Consider the following 20,173-nt stretch of genomic DNA (forward strand, 5'->3'; position numbering starts at 1 on the left):
CACAAGAGGCATTTACTGTGTGCTAACCATGTACATCCAACCCTGTGCTGCAGGGTTTGCCAAACGAGATAAGGTCCCTGCCTGAGACACATTCAATCCAGCCCCCTCCCACCCCAAAATAGCCCTTTGCAGTAATAACAGCAGCAGTTCCTGCCACCCCCGGCACCTGCACACACATTCACTCTCATCTTCACAACCGGCAAAGGCCAAGGTGGCACCACCGTTTCACACACGCAGAACTGAGCCCAGAGAGGCAGAGTGGTTGCCTAAGATCACACTGCTGGAGCTGGTAGACAGATGGGCTGGGATGCAAACCCGGGTCTGCCAGCTCCCAAACCAGGGCTCCTCAGCCCAGGCTTCCCCACTGACATCCCGGGGGACCGAGCCAGATGCCACAGCACACAAACAGCAACCCTGCCTGCCCCCTGGCCTGCTGCCAAACACCAGTGCACCAGGACGGCCAGACTGAGAAGCTCCAAACACCAGAGGGCTGAGGCCACTCCCCACAGCTGCTCCATCTCCCAGGCAAAGCCCCCAGACCAGAGCTGAGGCGGCCAGACACGTGCGTGAAAGTGCAGGTGGAAGAGTGTGTGGACACACCCACTCCAGGCAAAGCCAGGCTGGGCCACCACGAGGAGAGGGAGGAACCAGCTGAGAGGGTCCCAAGGGCCCGTGGGAACCCAGGCGTGGTACACACGCCTCTCAAGGAACTCATTAGGCCACTTTCCGGGCAACGGCAGGCAGGGGCAGGTGAACAGTGGAGAGCATGGGCACAAGGACTTCGGCCCATCCAAGGACCTTGGCCAGCTCCTGGAACAAGCCGGACACCGTGAGGCCTGGGGGGAATGAACTCACTGATCACATCTCCAGAGGGGTCCAGGAACCCACCACCAGTGGCATGGCCCCAGGCCAGCTCCTCCCTAGGAGCCACCCTGCCAAAGCCAGATCCAGAGGCACCCCCTGCCCGGGAAGTTTTCCAGGCCTCCTGTCCAATCACCAGTTCTTCCACCAGTCCTCGACTCAGTTGGCAACAGGGAGGGCCTCCCCACAAGGCCTTGGATAAAGGAACCCTTCTGCCATGTCTGAGACACATCCAATCCAGGGCCCCCTGGATTGAATGACCCTGCTGTTAGTGCACACCTGCTTGCTAAGAAATGACCCTGTTGTTAACGTGCACACCTCCACGATGGGGGCTCACCACCTCTCAGGGCAGTCTCCTCCATCACTGGGCACTTCTATGGCCCTGAGTCCTCCCTTAGCTCAAGTCAAGCCCTGCCTCCCTGTCACTCCCTCACCCACACTGCATGGGTCCTGTCTGACTTCTAAAGTCACCAAGAGCAGAGGTATCAAGTCCCCTCTTCCTGAGGAGACTGCAGTCCCAGAGGCCCTTACTTATTCTCACCTCACGACCAGCCCGGTGGTACAGCAGGGTAAGCAGCCCCATTTTAAAGAGGAGGGGACTCCCCTGCGGGGAAGGTATCCAGATGGGAGGAGGGTGTTTCACGCTTCTGCTGTGCAATGTCCCCTCTCCCGACCCTCAGTACCCTGGTTCAGGGGCCACATGACCCCGGTATGGCCAATCAGCAAAGTCCCTCTCAAGCCTCAATGCCACAGGCCTGGGCAGTGAGGGCTCTCTTTGGACTTCTGCTGACCCAGGGAAAGAGGCGTTCTCTTTTGTTGGTGACCTGGCACTGTCAGCAGACACCTGAGCCACCACAAGGAGAGAGCCCGCCTGAAAATGACACCAACATGGAGAACTGGCACAAGACAGGGGTGTGGCAACACCTCCTGGGGCCACAGGAGCCAGCTGTGCCTGAAGCTTATGCAACCTCTAGATATTTAACCACATGGGACAAGCAATGCCTCTTTCAGCTGCAGCCAGTTTGAGCTTCTGTCACTCGCAACCAAGAGTCTCAAAGTCCACATCGGGCTTCTGGACCCAGTTTGTCACGTCTAAAAAGCACCCATGGCCCCTCAATGGGTTCAGAGTCAACTGGAAGGGTCCCAGTCAGCACAGAGATGACAGTGTGACGCTGCAGACACAGGCAGTCCTCCAGAAGGGACCTGGGGCTTGGAGGAGACAGCCCCGCTCATCCCTCCATCACAGGAGGTCAAGGCCGAATTCACTGGATTATGATCATGCCACTGCACTCCCGCCTGGGTGACAGAGCAGAACCTTGTCTGGGAAAAAAAAAAAAAAAAGCTGGAATTTAAACATAGGATATCTGGGGTCCCTATCACCCTCATGGTGCTGGCATCCAGAAATCCCATAATATCCCAAAACACCAACCTTTTCCCCACAAACAAGGCCCAGGACAGAGCTATGACCAAGAGGTGGGGAGCTTAGGGGACCCTGTCGAATTACTTCCCTCTGCCTTGCAGGAGCAAGTTCAGGTCAGTGAACTCCAGGAGGGCCTCCTCCTCCAGGAAGCCCTCTGAGCAACCTCTCACACACCCTCTTATCCTGCAACTAAGGCAGGACTGTGGTCTCCTCACCAAATACTGGCTGGCTGGGTCCAGGTTCTCCAGCCAGAAGAACTGCTAGAAGCAGAAGACTGGGATTCCATACTGCAACTGCAGGGCCAGGTTCCCGGGTGCTCGGGAAATCCTTCCCCAGTCCAGCTGATCTGGCAGCGTCCCCAGCACAACCACAGCCCTTGTGCAGAGTATGTTCTAGAAACCCCCAGCTTTCACAGATGCAGACAGGACAGTCACTTCCTCACCCAGCCACTGTTGGCAGAAACCACAGCCTGGCTTCCTCCGGCCAAGCCTCAGCAGGCTCAGGGCTTCCGTGGGGCCCTGGTGGCCTCAAAAAGGGGAAGTGGGGACCTTGGAGTCGGGGGGAGGCATGGAAGCCTCCAGGGAAGAGGCCCCACTCAGGCCCCTGGGCCCACACCCTGCCTGGGATGTCACGTGCTGAAGACACAAAAACCTGCATGCTCCATCTTGCCCCCCGCCGGGCCTGCTGGCTCTCAGTGCCCCTGGTAGGCAGATTTTTCATTTGCCAAGGGAGTCTCATGTTAATGCGATCTCTCTCAAGAGACCCTGAGCTCCATGAAGCCAGCAGCTGCTCTGCCCAGTGCAGGCCTGACCCAAAGAGGCCCCCAGGAAACCTCGTGGAACCCAGGGATTCAATTCTGCTGGTATTCAAGGTCCCACACCCCAAGCCCAGCCCTCCCCAGACCCTCCCTGTCCCCAGAGCTCTGTGGCCCCCATGCCCTGCTCTCCCAGGCACCTCCCCTACCCAGAGGCCTTCCCATTGTGGGTCCAACATCCCAGGCCCCTGCCTCGCCAAACTGTTGTGGGGGGATCTGTGTGTGTGTCCCGCAGCTGGTCCTGGCAAACGACTGTGACGTGAATGGCCGAGAAGGTTAGCCAGCCAGAATCCTGCGCCAGGCCCAGGGTAGGGAAGCATGCAGAGTGGCATGGGTGAGGGAGGAGGGCGCCACGGCTGAAGGACGAGGGCAGATGAAGAAAGGGCCTCCCTCAAGATCGGGAAGCACCTGCACACCTGCCTTACCCGCCACAGCACACCTCTCCCAACTACACTTGGCCTCTGGGAGGATGCCTGCACCCAATCCCAGCTCTGCTACCAATGGCCTGTGAGTGGCAGTTGCCTGCACACTCTGGCCTCAGTTTCCTTATCAGTAAACTGGGGGTGCTGATAGCCAGGTCATCTGCACAGGTCATGATGTCCAAGAGGCCAAGCTTGCAGGACAAACTGGCAAATGGCCAAGAAGTCAGGTTTAGTGTTAGAGGAAGTCCTGCAGCATCAGAGTTCAACCATCGGGTCCAGGGAGAGGCAGATGCAGAGTGGGCAGGCCCCCACCCAGGCCCCCCACTGCATCTCCTGATGATAGCCTGCAAAGTTGGCCAGCAGGGGCAAGGGCTGAAGTTCCCCAATGGCATGACTGCCAGCCAACCCTGTTCCCCCTCCACAGCCCCCAAGCACCCCCAGGCTGACTCTGCTCCCACTCCCAGGGCACAGGCTGCTGATCAGTCTTGGGGACCAAAAACCTGCATTCCAGTCCCAGCTTAGCCACCAACATGCTCTGTGACCCTGAACAAATCTCTTGCCTGACCTGTGCCTTAGTTTTCCCTCTTGCAAAGGAGGAGCTGTGTCATACCTCTGAGACCAGCTCTGGCCTAGTTGAGGCTGGGCTAGGGGTGGAGGCTGAATCAGTAAATGAAAAGGATAAGGGACTGGAGAAAAACTGAGGGAAAAGGCTGAGGTTCTCACCTGGCCCCAGGGAGCCACTTCTAGGGATGGGTAGAAAGTTGTTCTTTGATTCTTTGGGACACAGCTAAGGTAGTGTTAAGAGGGAAATTTGTAGCATTAAATGCCCACATCAAAAAGTTAGAAAGATCTCAAATTAACAACCTAACTTCACAACGGAAAGAAATAGAGAAGCAAAAACAAATCAACCCCAAGCCTAGCAGGAGACAAGAAACGACAAAAATCAGAGCTGAACTGAAGAAAAACAAGACAAAAAACCATTCAAAAGATCAATGAGTTGGTTTTTTTGAAAAAATTAATAAAATAGGCCACTAAACTAATAAAGAGAGAAGATCTAAATAAACACCATTAGAAATGACTAAAGGAATGTTACTAATGACCCCACAGAAGTAAAAAATAACCATCAGAAACTACTACAAACACTTCTACACACAAAAACTACAAAATCTAAGAGATGGATAAATTCCTGGACACACAATCCTCCCATGACTGAGCCAGGAAGAGACCAATAATGAGCTCCTAAACTGAATTAGTAATAAATAGCCTACCATTAAAAGGCCAGGACCTGAGAGATTCACAGCCAAATTCTACCAGATGTACGAAGAAGAACTGGTACCATTCCCATAGGAACTATTCAGAAAAATTGAGGAAGAGGTACTCCTCCCTAACTCATTCTATGAGGCCAGCATCATCTTGATACCAAAAACTGCCAGAGACACAACAATAAAAGAAGAAAGAAAAGTGTTCTTTGTTCCTGAAATCCTCCCCTCCACTTCATTCATTTGGTTAAGCATTACACTGATCAATCTCTCCTTTAAAATGCACCCCCAAGGCTCCAGCGGCCAGGGGTAGGAATCCAGGTCTACTATGTCTCACGCCCGTTCTAATGCTAGTTAGTGACTGCCCAGGGGGAGTTCGACCATGCATTCCTTCAGCAGCTGTGCACTAATGCCTTCTGTGCACCAGGCGTCAGGCCAGGTACCAAGAGGAAATTCTGCTCAGGAAATGAGCTCCCAGGAGGCAGAATCCTTAGCACTGCCCCAACCAGGGTATCTGCTAGGGCTCTGAACACAGTGTGTGTTCAGGCAACAGTGTTTATCAACTGACTAACCAATCAACCAGGACCCCCTGTTGGAGGAATAGCCCTACTTTTTCCTCACTCTTGCTTGAAATTCCATTAGCGATTCATTTCTTTAAGCACTGCCCTCACTAGCCTCCCCCTTCAGAAAAGAAACACTTTCACGCCCACATTTAACAGATTTCTGATCCCTTTTCCCTTGATAAGGAAGAACAGAAAGGGGAAGTCCAGCTGACCATGGGGGACCTCAAGTGGTGCTCATCCTGCCCAGGACAAGAGGGTGGTGGCTGACTTCGCACATTGCCTAGGGCCCCACCCTGACAGTGGGTCCAGCAGTGACAGCAAGACATGAATGGGGCTGGGAGGTACAAGAAGAGCTCCACAGACCTGGCACGGTGGCTCACATCTGTAATCCCAGCACTTTGGGAGGCCAAGGCAGGTAGATCACTTGAGGCCAGGAGTTCGAGACCAGCCTGGCTAACATGGTGAAACCCCGTCTCTTCTAAAAATAGAAAAATTAGCCCAAGGTGGTGGCATGTGCCTATAGTCCCAGCTACTCAGGAGGCTGAGGCATGAGAATCACTTGAACTTGGGAGGCGGAGGTTGCAGTGAGATGGGATTGCACCACTGCACTCCAGCCTGGGCAACAGAATGAGGCTCTGCCAAAAAAACAAAGAGACCCATTTCACAGGCCCATGGACAGATGCAACCCAGAGTAACCACTGTCCTGTTCTGGAGGGGACAGAAAGGATGTGCATTTGAGTCTTAACTCTTAGGCTGCTAGTATTCTGTTTAGAAAGGCAGCATCCACAAGACAGAAAGCAAACTGGATTCACAACTTATACCAAGATTATTTCCAAAGACATCAAGAAACTATGGAAGAATTCTCATATAATGCTGTAGTGAATATGGCCTTTTTATCCTGACACAAAACCCAAAAGCCATAAAGAAAAGACTGATAAATTCAGTTACATGAAAAAACAAAATATACATGGTAAAAACTACCAAAAGCACAATCAAAAGACACATGACAGATTAGGGGAACATTCATGATTCATATCACAAGGAGCTAATCTCCTTCATATGTAAAAAGCTCCCACAAATCAAAAAGAAGACCAATACCCAACAGAAAAATGGGAGAAGACTAGGAAGAGAAAGTTCATAGAAAAGACAATCTAAATGACTCTTAAACATTTGGAAGGGCCAGGCATGGTGGCTCACGCCTGTAATCTCAGCACTAGGTAGACTGAGTCAGGCAGATCACATGAGGCCAGGAGTTCGAGACCAGCCTGAGCAACATGATGAAACCCATTTCTACTAAAAAATACAAAAACTAGCCAGGCATGGAGGTGCATGCTTATAATCCCAGCTACTTGGGAGGCTGAGGCACGAGAATCACTTGAACTCGGGAGGCAGAGGTTGCAGTGAGCCGAGATCATGCCTCTACACCAACCTGAATGACAGAGAGAAGTTCTGTCTCAAAATAAATAAATAAATAAATAAATAAATAAATAAATAAATAAATAAATAAAAATTTAAAAAAAAACAACCAACCCACAGCATTTGGAAGGAAGCTGACCACACTCCTTGGGGAGGCTGAGGGGGGCGGATCACGAGGTCAGGAGATTGAGACCATCCTGGCTAACATGGTAAAACCTCATCTCTGCTAAAAAATACAAAAAATTAGCTGGGTGTGATGGCGGGCACCTGTAGTCCCACCTACTCGGGACGCTGAGGCAGGAGAATGGCATGAACCCGGGAGGCGGAGCTTGCAGTGAGCAGACACTGTGCCACTACACTCAGCCTGGGTGACAGAGCAAGACTCCGTCTCAAAAAAAGAAACACTACCATAGTAGCCAGGCACAATGGGATGCACCTATAGTCCCAGCTACTTGGGAGGCTGAGGCAGGCGGATCACTTGAGCCCAGAAGTTTGAGTCCAACCTGGGTAACAAAGCAAAATCCCCATCTTTAAAACAAAAACAAAACCACCATGGAAAACCATTTTTACCTATCTGATGGGCAAAGATCAAAGCATTTCATAAGCCTCATAAGTCTGTGTTGGAAACAGGCACTCACATTCCCTCCTAGGCAGGAATGTGAGTCAGTAGAATCCCCAGTGAAGGCAGTTTATTAATATCTAACCAAGTCACTAAAGGACATACTTGCTTTTTGACCTACCAAATCCACTTTGAGTAATGTATCGTACAAACACTGTCACGAGTGTGAAATGACATAAGCACAAAATTAGTCATTGAAGCATTATTTGTAATAACAAAAGATTGAAAATAATATACCTATCAGTTAGGAACTGGTGAAATAAATTATGATGCAACCTTACAATAGAATACTATGCAGCTGTCAAAAAGCCTGAGGCCACTTGAAACTAATGTCACAGGGTATCCTGTGAAAAATCCACACGGTAATGCCTGGAACAAATAAAGATGGAACCAGGACACAGAAAAACCAAAACTGTTGATGTCACAGAGTGGATAAATCTCACTTCTCATTTTCAGTTTCTATTTCTATTGTCAGTGTATTGCTTATGTGACTTAAAAAAAAAAAGTCTAATAAGAAAAATGAATCCCAGATCCATCACACCTAAATTGCGTGACCTAGCCAGGTACAGTGGCTCATGCCTGTGATGTCAGCTATTCAGGAGGCCAAGGTGGGAGAATTGCTTAAGGCCAAGAGTTCAAGATCAGCCTGGGCAACATAGTAAGATGCTATCCCTAAAAAAATTTTAAAACTGAGCCAGGCACAGTGGTATGTGCCTGTAGAGCCAGCAATTTGGGAGGCTGAGGCAGGAAGACCTCCTGAGTTCAGGTCAAGGCTGCAGTGAGCAATGATTGTGCCACCGCACTCCAGCCTGAGAAACAGAGCAAGGCTCCATCTCACTCATTCACAAACAAATTAAATATTAAAAGAAATAATACATTACATGACCTGACAGATTCTCTGTGCCTCAGTTTCCTCATTTTAACAAAAGGAGAATAACAGTCCTACCCCACAGGGTTTTGAAAGGATTCAGTTGGGGGTGATGCAAGCCGTATGCTGAGCCACTCCTGGAACAGAACACCCCAGTCTAGACGGCATGCATCACCAAGTTGTCAGAAAGGCCTATGGGGTGTGGAAGTGAGAGGTCTCAACCCTGCCATGAGCCAGCAGCACTGAGGGTGAGGAGGCCCAGTCCCCACTCTGGCCTGTGAGTGCCCAGCCTCTGGGAGGTGGAGAGAACACTGGTCAGCAACTCAGGCCGGCTTTCCAGGGCCATGAGCGGCAGTGTGGGCTGACCCCTCCATGTAGGGCCTATCTGGGCCTCAAGGGAGTGACCGTCCCACCCAACCCAGGTCAGAGAGAGGTGGTGATGTTGGTCTGAGCTGGAGGGAGCTCACAGGTGACATCCTAGGCAGAGTCAGGTCCTCGGCCCAAACCTTCCAGGCTTCCTGGCAGGAGAGAGTGCAGTACCCAGGCCTCAAAACAAGCTCTGTGACCTCGGAGCCCAGCTGAGAGACAAACTGGGCCAAAAACCACCTGGCTGGTCATCTCCTCTGAGAACCTGCAGAGAACCATGGGCTGAGGCCCGTCCCCCTGACTACCCAAGGGTGGTGGGTGGGGGTGCTCTCGCTCCATTTCTAGCCAGGGCAACTGACTCTGGGACCTTAACCTCCAAGCCCAAAGCCCACCTGCTGGGAAATAGTGGAGCTAGGATTCAAATCCAGGCCTGCCCCTCCTCCAAGACCCAGTGCAGATTAACTCTCTATCTGCATTTCCTGAGGTGCATTCTGCCCAAAAGCAGGGCCATGAAAAGCTACATATGTGCAGCCATACACATCCGCAGCCGTTTCTGGTCACAGGTGGTGCTGAGCTCAACATTCTCCTCTTCCCCATTTAAAGATCCCCCATATACATTAGCAGATTAAAGGCTCTGACAAGTCCTGCAGGAAAGAAGCCTGCTGAATTAAACACAGCTGAACATTTCCCCATCCTTTTGTTAATGAGACTCTTTGCATTGAATCCCTAATAAACCTCCTTTGGGAAATGCTGACTCTGGAGTCTCCGAGACCACCTAGGAACTCCTCCCCAAAGAAGCCTCCCTGGGCAGCTGTGGCCTGTAGAGCCCATTAGCCTCCCCTTAATTGATAGCCTCTAAAGCTCCTTAAGGCTGGGGGCCCCAGGTTGGGCTAGCTGTGCACAAGAAAGTTGCAGGTGCCGAAGGGACCAGCCCATGCACCTGCCTGTGGGCCAGGATACCCACCCTGAGCTTAGCCTGCCAGGTGGTGAGAGGAGACACCTGAGTGAAAGACCGGGGATCTGTGGTGCTCGTGGTCTCAACAGCGACCTCCCTAGGCAGTTTTCAGCTGGGAAGCACCTTGCCCTGGGGAAAAGCAAGCAGGAAAAGAGCTCCAAGTGCCAACACGGCAAAGGGCTCCTGTTGAATTTCCTGCCTCTCCCGTGCAATGCAGAGGAGTGGCCCACCTGCCTCAGTTTCCCCATCTGCCACAGGTAAGGCAGTGCAGGGAATAGAGCCCTGGGCTGAATGTCAGGTGATGTAAGGTACAGTCCCAGCTCTCCCTATCACCAACTGTGTGACTCAGGCAATTCTTCACCCTCTCTGGGCCTGACTCCCCCAGGGCAGGAAAGGCCTCCAGGATCTCTGAGGTCCCTTCCCACCCAGACCAGCAGAGAAGCCAGTCACAGAGAGGTCAATGGGAGAGGCCTCTCCCACCCAGAGCTCAGCGGGCCACCAATAGAGCCCAGTGAGGCATCACTGCCTAGCCTGGCCTCTTGTCCCAACAGCAAGCCTAAAGCCACCACCTGGCCCGGAGGCCCCCAGTTTGGCCTCCACGACATCAGCTCGAAAAGCGCCTAACCCTAAACCAAGGCGCTAAGACCCTCACTTTCCCGAGGCTTCCTGAGAACCTGATCCAGGCCTAAAGGACGTGAGAGACGCAGAGGGGACTGCCTCGTGCAGCCGCACCAGGAGTCCGGAAGAGCCCTGATGCAGGGGAAGCAGCCCCACCCGGCCTCCCCAACCAACCACAGCCCCAGCTTCCGGCCCTGCACCCACACGGGGGCTCAAGAGCCCTCGCCATGGCTGTCCCTGGAGCCCAAGCCCCCATTCCTGGTCACTCACTCCTTCCTTCCACAAATCCTGCCCTTACAGAGCTACTGGGCACAGGAGGTCACTGTGATGGAGTCTCAGGCCATAAGAGCCCCATGGTCCCGGAAACCAGGCCTCCCACACCTACCCAGGACCCCCCAGAACACCAAGCCCGATCTCTGCTCACCCCTTGGCCAAAAAACACCTCCAGAACTTCCCGGGCCTCCTCTGTGGCTGCGTGATTTGGCTGATTTCGGTTCCCCAAACAAGCCCCACCCTTTCATCTCCAGCTCCGGCAATCTAAAAACACGCCCACCTCCTCACCTCCAAATGCCTTCTGCCTGGTGAACTCCTGCCCGCCCTTCAGGGCCAACCTGAGCTGCCACCTCTTCCAGGAAGGCTGCCTCGTCCCCTCCCAGTCTGGCCTTGTTCCTTAGCTTCCCCAGGGCCTGCACCTCCCACAGAAGCACAGGCCACCCTGACCTGTTATTACCTGGCTGCACGTCCAGCCATGTACTACCTAGCTCCCAGGATTTAATCCTGCCTGGTACGCGGGGACGTCAAACCCCATACTCCACAGACTGTGGGGTACAGCCAGCACTAAACTGGCAGCTAAGGACTAAGCCCCAACCCTGGAGTCCCCAGTCCCATCTGCATGAGCTCTGGCAGGTGACCTGCCTCTCAGGACTCAGTTTCTCACCTGAGCAACGGGGATGAAACCCTTCTGTCTGCTCCATGGCCTATTCTAGCAGTGAAATGACCTCATAGCTATAAAACCTCATAAACCCAGAACCACTGCACATGGAAGGGGGCCCATCCTGCCACCAGGAAAGAGGCCACTTGTTGGTGCCACCAGACCTCCATCTGCCAAGTGCCACTGAGCTCCCGCCTGCAGCAGGTGCAGGGTGAGGCACTGCTGCTGCTACAACAAACAAGACAGGCACGGTCCCCGGAGGAGCCCATGCCAGGAGGAGGGCAGAGTGTCATAAATGAGCCAAGTGAGGAAAAGAAATACCAGGGCAGGGCAGTAGGGAAGGAAGGAAAGCATGGTGGTTGGGAGAACAAGCTCTGAGATCCAATTGCAGGCTGTGAATCTCGGCTCCACCTTGGAGGAGCTGTGTGACCTTGGGCATGTTCCTGAACCTCTCTGGGCCTCAGTTTCCTAACCCACAGAATGGACTGGTAACAATACCCAGTTCTCAGGGGCTTAACGTAGATGTGGGCACACAGCAAGTGCCATCACCCAGGGCCACCCCAGTCGGCTCCAGATACCAGGGTGAGCAGGCTGAGAAATCATGACATAAACAGGCACTGGGAGGCCGGGCGCGGTGGCTCACGCCTGTAATCCCAGCACTTTGGGAGGCCGAGGCGGGCGGATCACGAGGTCAGGAGATCGAGACCATCCTGGCTAACACGGTGAAACCCCGTCTCTACTAAAGAATACAAAAAATTAGCCGGGCGTGGTGGTGCGCGCCTGTAGTCCCAGCTACTTGGAGGCTGAGGCAGGAGAATGGCGTGAACCCGGGAGGCGGAGCTTGCAGTGAGCCGAGATCGTGCCACTGCACTCCAGCCTGGGCGACAAAGCGAGACTCCGTCTCAAAAAAAAAAAAAAAAAACAGGGCCGGGCGCGGTGGCTCAAGCCTGTAATCCCAGCACTTTGGGAGGCCGAGACGGGTGGATTGCGAGGTCAGGAGATCGAGACCATCCTGGCTAACACGGTGAAACCCCGTCTCTACTAAAAAATACAAAAAACTAGCCGGGCGAGGTAGCGGGCGCCTGTAGTCCCAGCTACTCCGGAGGCTGAGGCAGGAGAATGGCGTGAACCCGGGAGGCGGAGCTTGCAGTGAGCTGAGATCCAGCCACTGCACTCCAGCCTGGGCGACAGAGCGAGACTCCGTCTCAAAAAAAAAAAAAAAAAAAAAACAGGCACTGGGGACACACTTCAGTACCAGGGTCTCAGCCTCATTTCCTGCCCGCCCCCAAAGGGCAGCTCTGCTATTGTACCTGTGCTCAAGAGAGCTGAGCTTGACAAAGGGATACAGAAGTGCGGGTCCCTGCCCCCAGGGGACGGAGCAGTGTCTCCAGAGAGTCTGGGTATATCAAAAGAGGCCACTTCCCATTAGCCCAGGCCCCCTTAAAATAGCTCCTTCACACAACTTAAAAGGGTTCCTCCTCACAGCCAGATGGGGTACTGGAGACAGGCTTGGGGGGCCCAGGAACCAGATGCACACACACAGAAGGAGGTCTCATCCCAGCCTATACCAGCACCCTGGACCCCTGCTCCAGCGAGGAGATGCACAGGAGTAGGGAGACCCAGACCCTGAAGAACAGCAGCAGGACCATGACAAGCCCACAAGACTGGCCCCCAGTCCACACCCTCCCATGAGTGAGGCGAAGGGGCGTGCTTGTGAGTGGGGCAGGGCCTGCCCCTCCAACATAACTCCCACCAGGAAGACACACCAGCCCCGAGGCTGCAGAGCTCCCTGGGCCTCAGTTTCCCCATCTGTGCAGAGCAGCTGCACTCCAGCGTCCTAGGCTTCTCCCTGCCCAGCCAGTCGGTGACTCCAGGAAGCAATGACCTCAGTGAGCTGTGCCCAAGGCAGTGTGACTGAGTTGTTTCAGAGGCCAGCATGAGGAAAGCTGGCCAGTTACAGGGGCAGGAAGGGCACCCTGGAGGGTGTCACCCAGGCCTGGGGCCTGGAAGACAAAGCACCCTGATCAGGGTGCCCTGGGTCCAGTGGCCTCCAGGGATCCGGGCCCTAGAAGGCCAGGTGGTGGCACCACCCACTGCAGGTACCTTCTGCCTTCCGGGAACACGAGCTCCTCCCCAGGGGACAGGCCTGTGTCTGAAGGTCATGGCCGCTCCTTCTGCCCCGTCACCTCCAGTAGGTCCCGATGCCCTGGGAGGAGGCAAGAATGGGCAGAGCCTGGGGCCAGGAAACACAACTGGAAAGTGGGGTGCCTGCACCAAAGACCTCCTTTGGCTTCCCTTTCCCTCAGGCCCAGTCGTGGGGTCACCCTTCCAGCGGTCAGCGGTGGTGGAGGAGACAGGGACATAAACGGAGGAATGGCAAGAAGAGGGTATCCCGGCATCCCTCGGGCTCTAGCCACAGCAAGAGAGGGGCTCAAAGCAAGGCCAAGGGAGTGGGGGAGGTGGCTGAGTGAACGGCTTAGGAGCAGAGCCAGTTGGGTCCCCTCTTCTCCCCATGCTGGAGGACCCCTGAAGGAGGCCCTCACCTAGGGGACACAGCCAAGCAGCGGTTGGGGGGAAAACCCCAGGCAGCAGTAACTGTGGGGGCCAAGGGCAGGAAAGGGGCAGGAGAGAGCCAAGCTGGGGGTGAAAATGTCAGGGGGGCTGGCCCAGAGCGGATGATGGGGACAAGCGGCGGGAGTTGGGAGGGAAGTCAGGCCCGGTCTGGGAGGCCCCCACAAGCCAGGAGAAACTGACCAGATGGCTGTGCTCGAGAACAGGGAGGACCTTCTCCCAGGCCCAAGGTCAGCCGTCCCCACCCCATCCTAACGCAGAGTCTGCTCGGGTTCATCTCGGCAGCACTGGTCTGTGCTGTGCTCAGAAAATGCCTGTGAAATTGGCCCATCGAAGAGGACAGGCCGGGTGTGGTGGCTCATGCCTGTAACCCCAGCACTTTGGGAGGTCAAGGTGGGAGGATCTCTTGAGCCCAGGAGGTCGAGGCTGCTGTGAGCTACAATCAGGCCACTGCACCCCAGTCTGGGCAACAGAGCCAGATCCTGTCAAAATAAAAAATGAGAGAGCAGGTGGCAGCAGGAAAGCACAGTCCTAGATGTTCCAAGGAAATGGCCACCAAAGAGGAATGGAGCTCTGGTCCCAGACTAACCACCCAACCCTTCTCCACCCCAATATTGGTCCCTTCTAGAAAGGCTTCCAGGCTTCCAGGGGACAGCGGGGAATGGAGGATGCTTCGGCCAAGCAGGTCTGCACTCAGGGTTGGGCAATGCCCTAGCCATGATGTGGCCAGTTGAGAAATCCATGGGCAGCAGCAGGTCAGGCTAGATGCCTATGGCAAGCTGGGCAACACTGTGCCACTGTCCTTGGTGGGGAGGGGGCCACTGGACAGATGAGGGGGCTGGCGGGATCCCCAGCACACACAGCTGGAGGGACTCCAGCCACTGCGTGGCAACCTCTCAGCCTGGGCACACTAGTCTCCGGTGCCTGGGAAGGGTTTTCACCCAGCTAGCCCTCCCATTGACCTACCTGAGCCCTGCCGTCAGCCCCATTTTACAGATAAGGAAACCGAGGAAAAGAGAAAATGATTAGCCCAAGGGATGCAGGTGACAGGGAGGCTGTTCAGCTCAGCCCTGCCCGCCTGCACCTCCCCAGCTCCCCCAGGAGGTCCAGTCTCCCACCCAAGGCAGGACAAGGCAGAGGAGAGCCTCGTGACACCGACAGTGATGAGCACTTCCACTTAGGTAGTGCCACCGCTGTGCCAGGCGCAGAGTGTGCATCAGCTCATTTAATCTTTACAACCATCTGATGCAGGGGGTACCTTTACCAACCCATTTCACAGATGCAAGAAACAGGCTCCATCCATTGTTCATCTCATACGCTGTTGGGAGGAGACAGAGCAGAGCTGGAACTTGGGCCACTGGACCAGAGCACAGTCCAGTTCTGCCTGCAGGCAGGGGGCTGGACCGGATAACTTCTGGAAGACCCCTGCTTCTCTGGCTGGTGTTTGGATGTGGTCTCATTCTCTAATTCCAACTAACTTCCAGCTCTTGGCTACATGTGTCTGTCTGTCTGTCTGTCTGTCTATCTATCTATCTATCTATCTATCTATCTATCTATCTATCTATCTATCTTTCTATCTGAGACAGGGTCTTGCTCTATCACCCAGAGTGGAGTACAGTGGCACAATCTCAGCTCACTGCAGCCTCCACCTCCTGTGCTCAAGCAATCCTCCTGCCTCAGCCTCCTGAGTAGCTGGGACTACAGGCATGCACCACCATGCTAGATAATATTTGTATTTTTTTGTAGAGTTGGGGTTGTGCCATGTAGCCTAGGTTAGTCTCAAACTCTTGAGCTCAAGCGATCTGCCCACTTCAGCCTTCCAAAGTGTGGGACTGCAGGTGTGAACCACGGTGCCTGGCCACATGAGTCTTTTAAAAAGTAGTAAATGCCTCCCCCCAACCCCATGAAAGGCTAGAATGGGCTGCTTTGACACAGGCATCCACCATGACCCACTCTGCATGCTCCCTCAAAGACCTGGAACTTTCTCCAGTGGGGTTAAGCACTGCCCTCTCCCTGGGCAGTGGGAGAGGTGGGAGAGGGGATGCTGCGTCACCTCGGTATGAACAAGTCCACACCCTCTTCCTCCAGGACAGCAGGAAGGAGGCAAGGAGCGGTGCTGAGCGACAGGCCACCCGGCCACCTCTGTGACCCTTGCAATGAGAGGGAGTGAACAAACCGCCTACCTCCCAGCAAAGGCACGACCCAACCACATGTCCAGGAAAGCACGTGAGACAGCCCACCCTGGCCCAGCCATGCAGAAGGCCTCTTCCTACCCCTTCCCTCCTGCAGTGGGCCCAGCGAAGGCCAGGCACAGGGCGGGGTAGGGGAGGCCCTCACAGGAGCCCAATTCCTCATCCTCCCAGTAAGGACTACCCCCATGAATCCCTCAGCACCAACCAGAGCCCCTGTTCTCAGCTTTGCCCCATCTGATCTCGCCAAAAACACAGTGTCCAGGCCCTGACTCCAGGCTCAAACGTGGCAGCAGACCACACTGTGGTGGGCACAACTGGATGCCTGGGGACCGATCTGCTGGGTGATTCAGGACAGACAGCCCCTCTGGATTGTCTATCCTCTGTAAACTGGAGGTGAATGTCACCTACCACATGGAGCGGTGGAGGAGGTAGGGAATGGGTCAAATCAGTAGCTATAAACTGTAGAGTGGGGTGCATGTCTCCAGTGCAACCATCGAGTCAGATTTTTGTCTCTTTTTAAAAATTTATTTATTTATTTTGAGACAGGGTCTCATTCTGTCACCCAGGCAGTGGCACAGTCATGGCTCACTACAGCCTCCAACGTCTGGCCTCAAAGGATCCTCCTGCCTTAGCCTCCCAAGTAGCTGGGACTACAGGCACATGCCACCACATCTGGCTAATTTTTGTATTTTTTGTAGAGATGGGGTTTCGCCATGTTGTCCAGGCTGGTCTCGAACCCCTGGGCTCAAGTGATCTGCCCATGTTGGCCTCCCAAAGTGCTGAGATGTCTTCTCTTTTTGAGACTCTCCTGTGGCCTGTCCCAAGGCCGCACTCCAGACCACCTTCTACTGCCTGAGCTCTCCCTGCACCAACCTCCATGCCCTCAAGCAAACGTCCCTCAAGCAGACCTAGTCCTGGCAAAGAGATTCTGCAATACCAGCTTCACCCACATCGCTAGGAAAACAGCTGCTAGTAAACAGCTGCTTCTTTCATGAAAACAGCACTAGAAGGCTGGGCATGGGGCTCATGCTTGTAATCCCAGCACTTTGGAAGGCTGAGGCGGTAAGATTGCCTGAGCTCATGAATTCAAGGTTTCAGTGAGCTATGACCACTCCATTGCACTCCAGCCTGGGTGACAGAGTGAGACCCTGTCTTTAAAAAAAAAAAAGAGAGACTGGGGGTGGTGGACTGGGGGTGGTGGCTCACACCTATAATCCCAGCACTTTGGGAGATCGAGGTGGGTGGATCATTTGAAGTCAGGAGTTCGAGACCAGCCTGGCCAACATGGTGAAACCCCGTCTTTACTAAAAATACAAAAATTAGCCAGGTGTGGTGGCGCGGTACTGTAGTCCCAGCTACTCAGGAGGCTGAGGCAGGAGGATGGCTTAAGCCCAGGAGGCAAAGGTGACAGTGACCTGAGAGGGTACCACTGTACTCCAGCCTGGGCAATAGACAGAGACTCCATCTCAAAAAAAAAAAATAAAATAAAAATAAGAAAGAAAGAAAATACCACCGGAGAGCTACCTCCACAAAGTTCACATCTTCCCTTCTGAAGGCCACAGAATTCGGAACAATCTGAGAGCCTCCCCTCCCCCGTACCCTGCACCAGGAGCTGCAGGTAAACCTTGGGAACCCAGGGCCTCTGGAGGTGGGAAGACAGACAACTGGGTGGGAAGTGAAGGCTGTGCACAAATGCCTTCCTGAGCTGCAGCCCCCCTCAGCCTCCTGCACTTCCTGCAGAGCCAGCATTTGGCACTTCCTCTAAAATTGGCTGGCTTGTCACTTTTGTGTCTTCTTTGGCCTCGTCCAAGACAATAATACAGTCAAGACGTCATAATGTCAATGTCCTTTTTACAGATTTTTTTTCTCTAAGACAAATACTTAGATATTAAATGTGTCCTTCCACCTACAGGCTAGAACCCCCTGCGTTTCCCTGGGCAGCCCGGTCCTCACTCCGAGAAACACTGGTGTTGAGTCCACCCCTCACAGCCTCCACCTGCATGTTGGTGACGCTAGTGAAGGCCCACAGTCACACAGCTCTTCCAGACACATCCAGCCCACACTGGCTGCCTGTCCAGGTCTTGGAACCAGGGCCCCTGTCACAGGCGGCCCGGCCTGGCCCCTACCTCCAGGCCCTCAGCTTCCCCCTCCCAGCCCTCCCTTCTCCCCCTTCAGCAATGGCTGGCCAGGAAGGAAGCCCCCAGCCCCAGACGTCCCTGCCCTTGACCCTGATGTGATGACACAAAGAAGAGGCAACTGCCTCACCCTCTGTGCAAGCATGTTTAGATGAATGCATAGAAAGCTCCAGAAAGACCCACTCCAGATGGCCCATGAGGTCCCTAGGGGATGGAGGAGAGGCGCTGCAGGGGAAGGGAAACCAGTCTGCTTTTCGGAGGCATCTTGGTTCGCTGACCCTCAGGCATGCACCCCTTTCAGAGGTTTTGTTTGTTGTTTTATAATTTCATAAAATTAGTTGAATTGCCCTTCCCTTGCCAATGTTTCCTTTCATTGAGAAAAGTCATGTGTGCTTGTAAATGTAAAAATTACACCCTCGAGAAGGAGTGTGGACATTTGAGAGTCTGTGGTTCGTAGAATTCCAGATGGAACAGACCAGATGCACAACATCGAGGTCATAACCGCACTTTCTTGTCAGGCTGGGAAAAGCCAGTGACAAGGCGCCTCTGGTCCCCTGTTGCGGGGTCGCCTCTCCCAGCCGTCTGCCCAGTAGGCTCCCAGAGCCTCCTCCTTCCCCAGCCCAGACTCTGCCCAGTGCACTCCCAGGCCAGGCTGCCGGGTGAGCTGCTTCCCACCCACCATTCAGCCCCGTCTCCGGGGACTCAAGCCACTAGGACTGGTGACACTCCATTCCCACACCCCGCTTTTACCTGGCTCTCCTCCTGGGCCCCAGCAGCCGGCCAGGGTCTGCAGGGAGGTAGCCCAGCCCTCGCCTGCCCTTCCTCAGACGCGTCCAGGCTCACCCATCCGAAGGCTCCTTCCACGCTACCTAATGAGAGTGAGTCACATCTGGGACCCACCACTTCCTGCTCTGGCGGCGGCGACAGCAAGGCTAAGGCACAGCCCGCAGCCCAGCTTCTCAGGGTATGCAGGGCCCCCTCCCCCAGCCACAGTGTTGCTCTCTGCAGCCGGGGAGCTGCCAGGACTGGGAGCTGTCGGGCTCCAATGACTTCATGGAAATTTGAAGCTTGAAGCTGGAACAATTTTGAAAAAAAAAAAACATAATAATAAAACAAGCACCAAAAACCTCCATTAGAAGCCCCAAGACAATTGTTCGAAGTGGGCAGCAAACGCATCCTTAATGAACAATTAGCAATTAGCCGCCTGACCTAAGCCTCCTGAGGGCTCTGATGCTCACAGACAGGCCCCCGCACCTTCCTGGGATTCAATTTCCCTGTCTATGTAGTAAGGTGGCCCCGTCCACCTCTGAGAGGGGCCCAGGAGATGGCCTGAGAGGTCAAAGATCTTCCAGTCCAGCCCACTGCCTCTCCATCTCACCTGCGCTCCCACGCTGAGAGCAGGGCAGGGGCGGGCCCATCCTTGGGGCTCCTATTCCAAAATCAGAGTCCCTGGAGAACCCCAGCATCCCTTGGCACCATGAGGCCAGGAACCAAACCCCAGCACCCCTTCTGTTGTGCCAGGCCTCAGTTTCCCCACTGGGATCATGGTGCGCTCAGTGGTGAGGGAGCAAATCAGGAGAGGCTGGGAGGAGGGAGTGGAGACTCCCAAATCAGAGGGGGAGGCGTCCAGTCCGCTGGCCACAGCAGCACCTGGTCCTCAGGGAGCCCTTCTGAGCATGTGACTGGCATCCTGGGATTACGAGCTCTTCAAAGCAAGGGTGTACCTCCTCCACCTCCTACATCCAGGGTCAGACACACCTCCTTCCAGCCCCTGTACCTTCCTCCATCACAGCACCTCTGTGCTGTGACCATTGGTTGCTGGTCTGTCTTTCCTAGGTTATATCCTTGGGGAGGGCAGAGATGGGAGGACAGCTGTAATGTCAACAGCTGTGTCCCCAGCATCCAGCCCCAGCCAGTCACAGTGTAGACATCCCACGCATACTGATCAGGTGGAACTGAACATGTTAAGTGCTGTCTTTGTGCCAGGCCCCATGCAGGGGACTAGCAGGTGACCTAAGGTCTGCCATCTGGTGGAGACAGGCATAGGACTCACACAGGGCTCCAGGCTGCTCCAGAGGCCACAGGAGAGAGTGGGAGACCTCAGGGGAGCCTCCCCATCAGTGTCGCCCTCCTATCAGCAAATGTCTCCCCAGCTTGGGTGTC

General features: G+C 54.3%; 1 protein-coding gene across 11 annotated transcripts in view; it reads right to left on the reverse strand.

The window, feature by feature from the left end:
- Positions 1-20,173, reverse strand: part of ADCY7 (adenylate cyclase 7) — a 73,639-nt gene that overhangs the window by 33,738 nt on the left and 19,728 nt on the right. For 4 of the 11 annotated variants that reach the window (XM_030925204.1, XM_030925202.1, XM_030925203.1 and 1 more), the window contains exons 1-2: positions 18,761-18,908; positions 13,216-13,318 (exon numbers count right to left, since the gene is read on the reverse strand). The exons of 1 other annotated variant lie outside the window; for it this stretch is intronic. The gene's annotated coding sequence lies outside the window, so the exon portion shown is untranslated. Of the gene's footprint in view, positions 1-2,496; positions 2,606-10,605; positions 10,728-13,215; positions 13,319-18,760; positions 18,909-20,173 lie in introns of those variants that run through there. 6 more of the 11 variants (XM_030925205.1, XM_030925206.1, XM_030925207.1 and 3 more) reach the window with 4 other exon arrangements.

This window comes from Rhinopithecus roxellana, chromosome 20 (assembly GCF_007565055.1).
Source record: "Rhinopithecus roxellana isolate Shanxi Qingling chromosome 20, ASM756505v1, whole genome shotgun sequence".
Taxonomy (NCBI): domain Eukaryota; kingdom Metazoa; phylum Chordata; class Mammalia; order Primates; family Cercopithecidae; genus Rhinopithecus; species Rhinopithecus roxellana.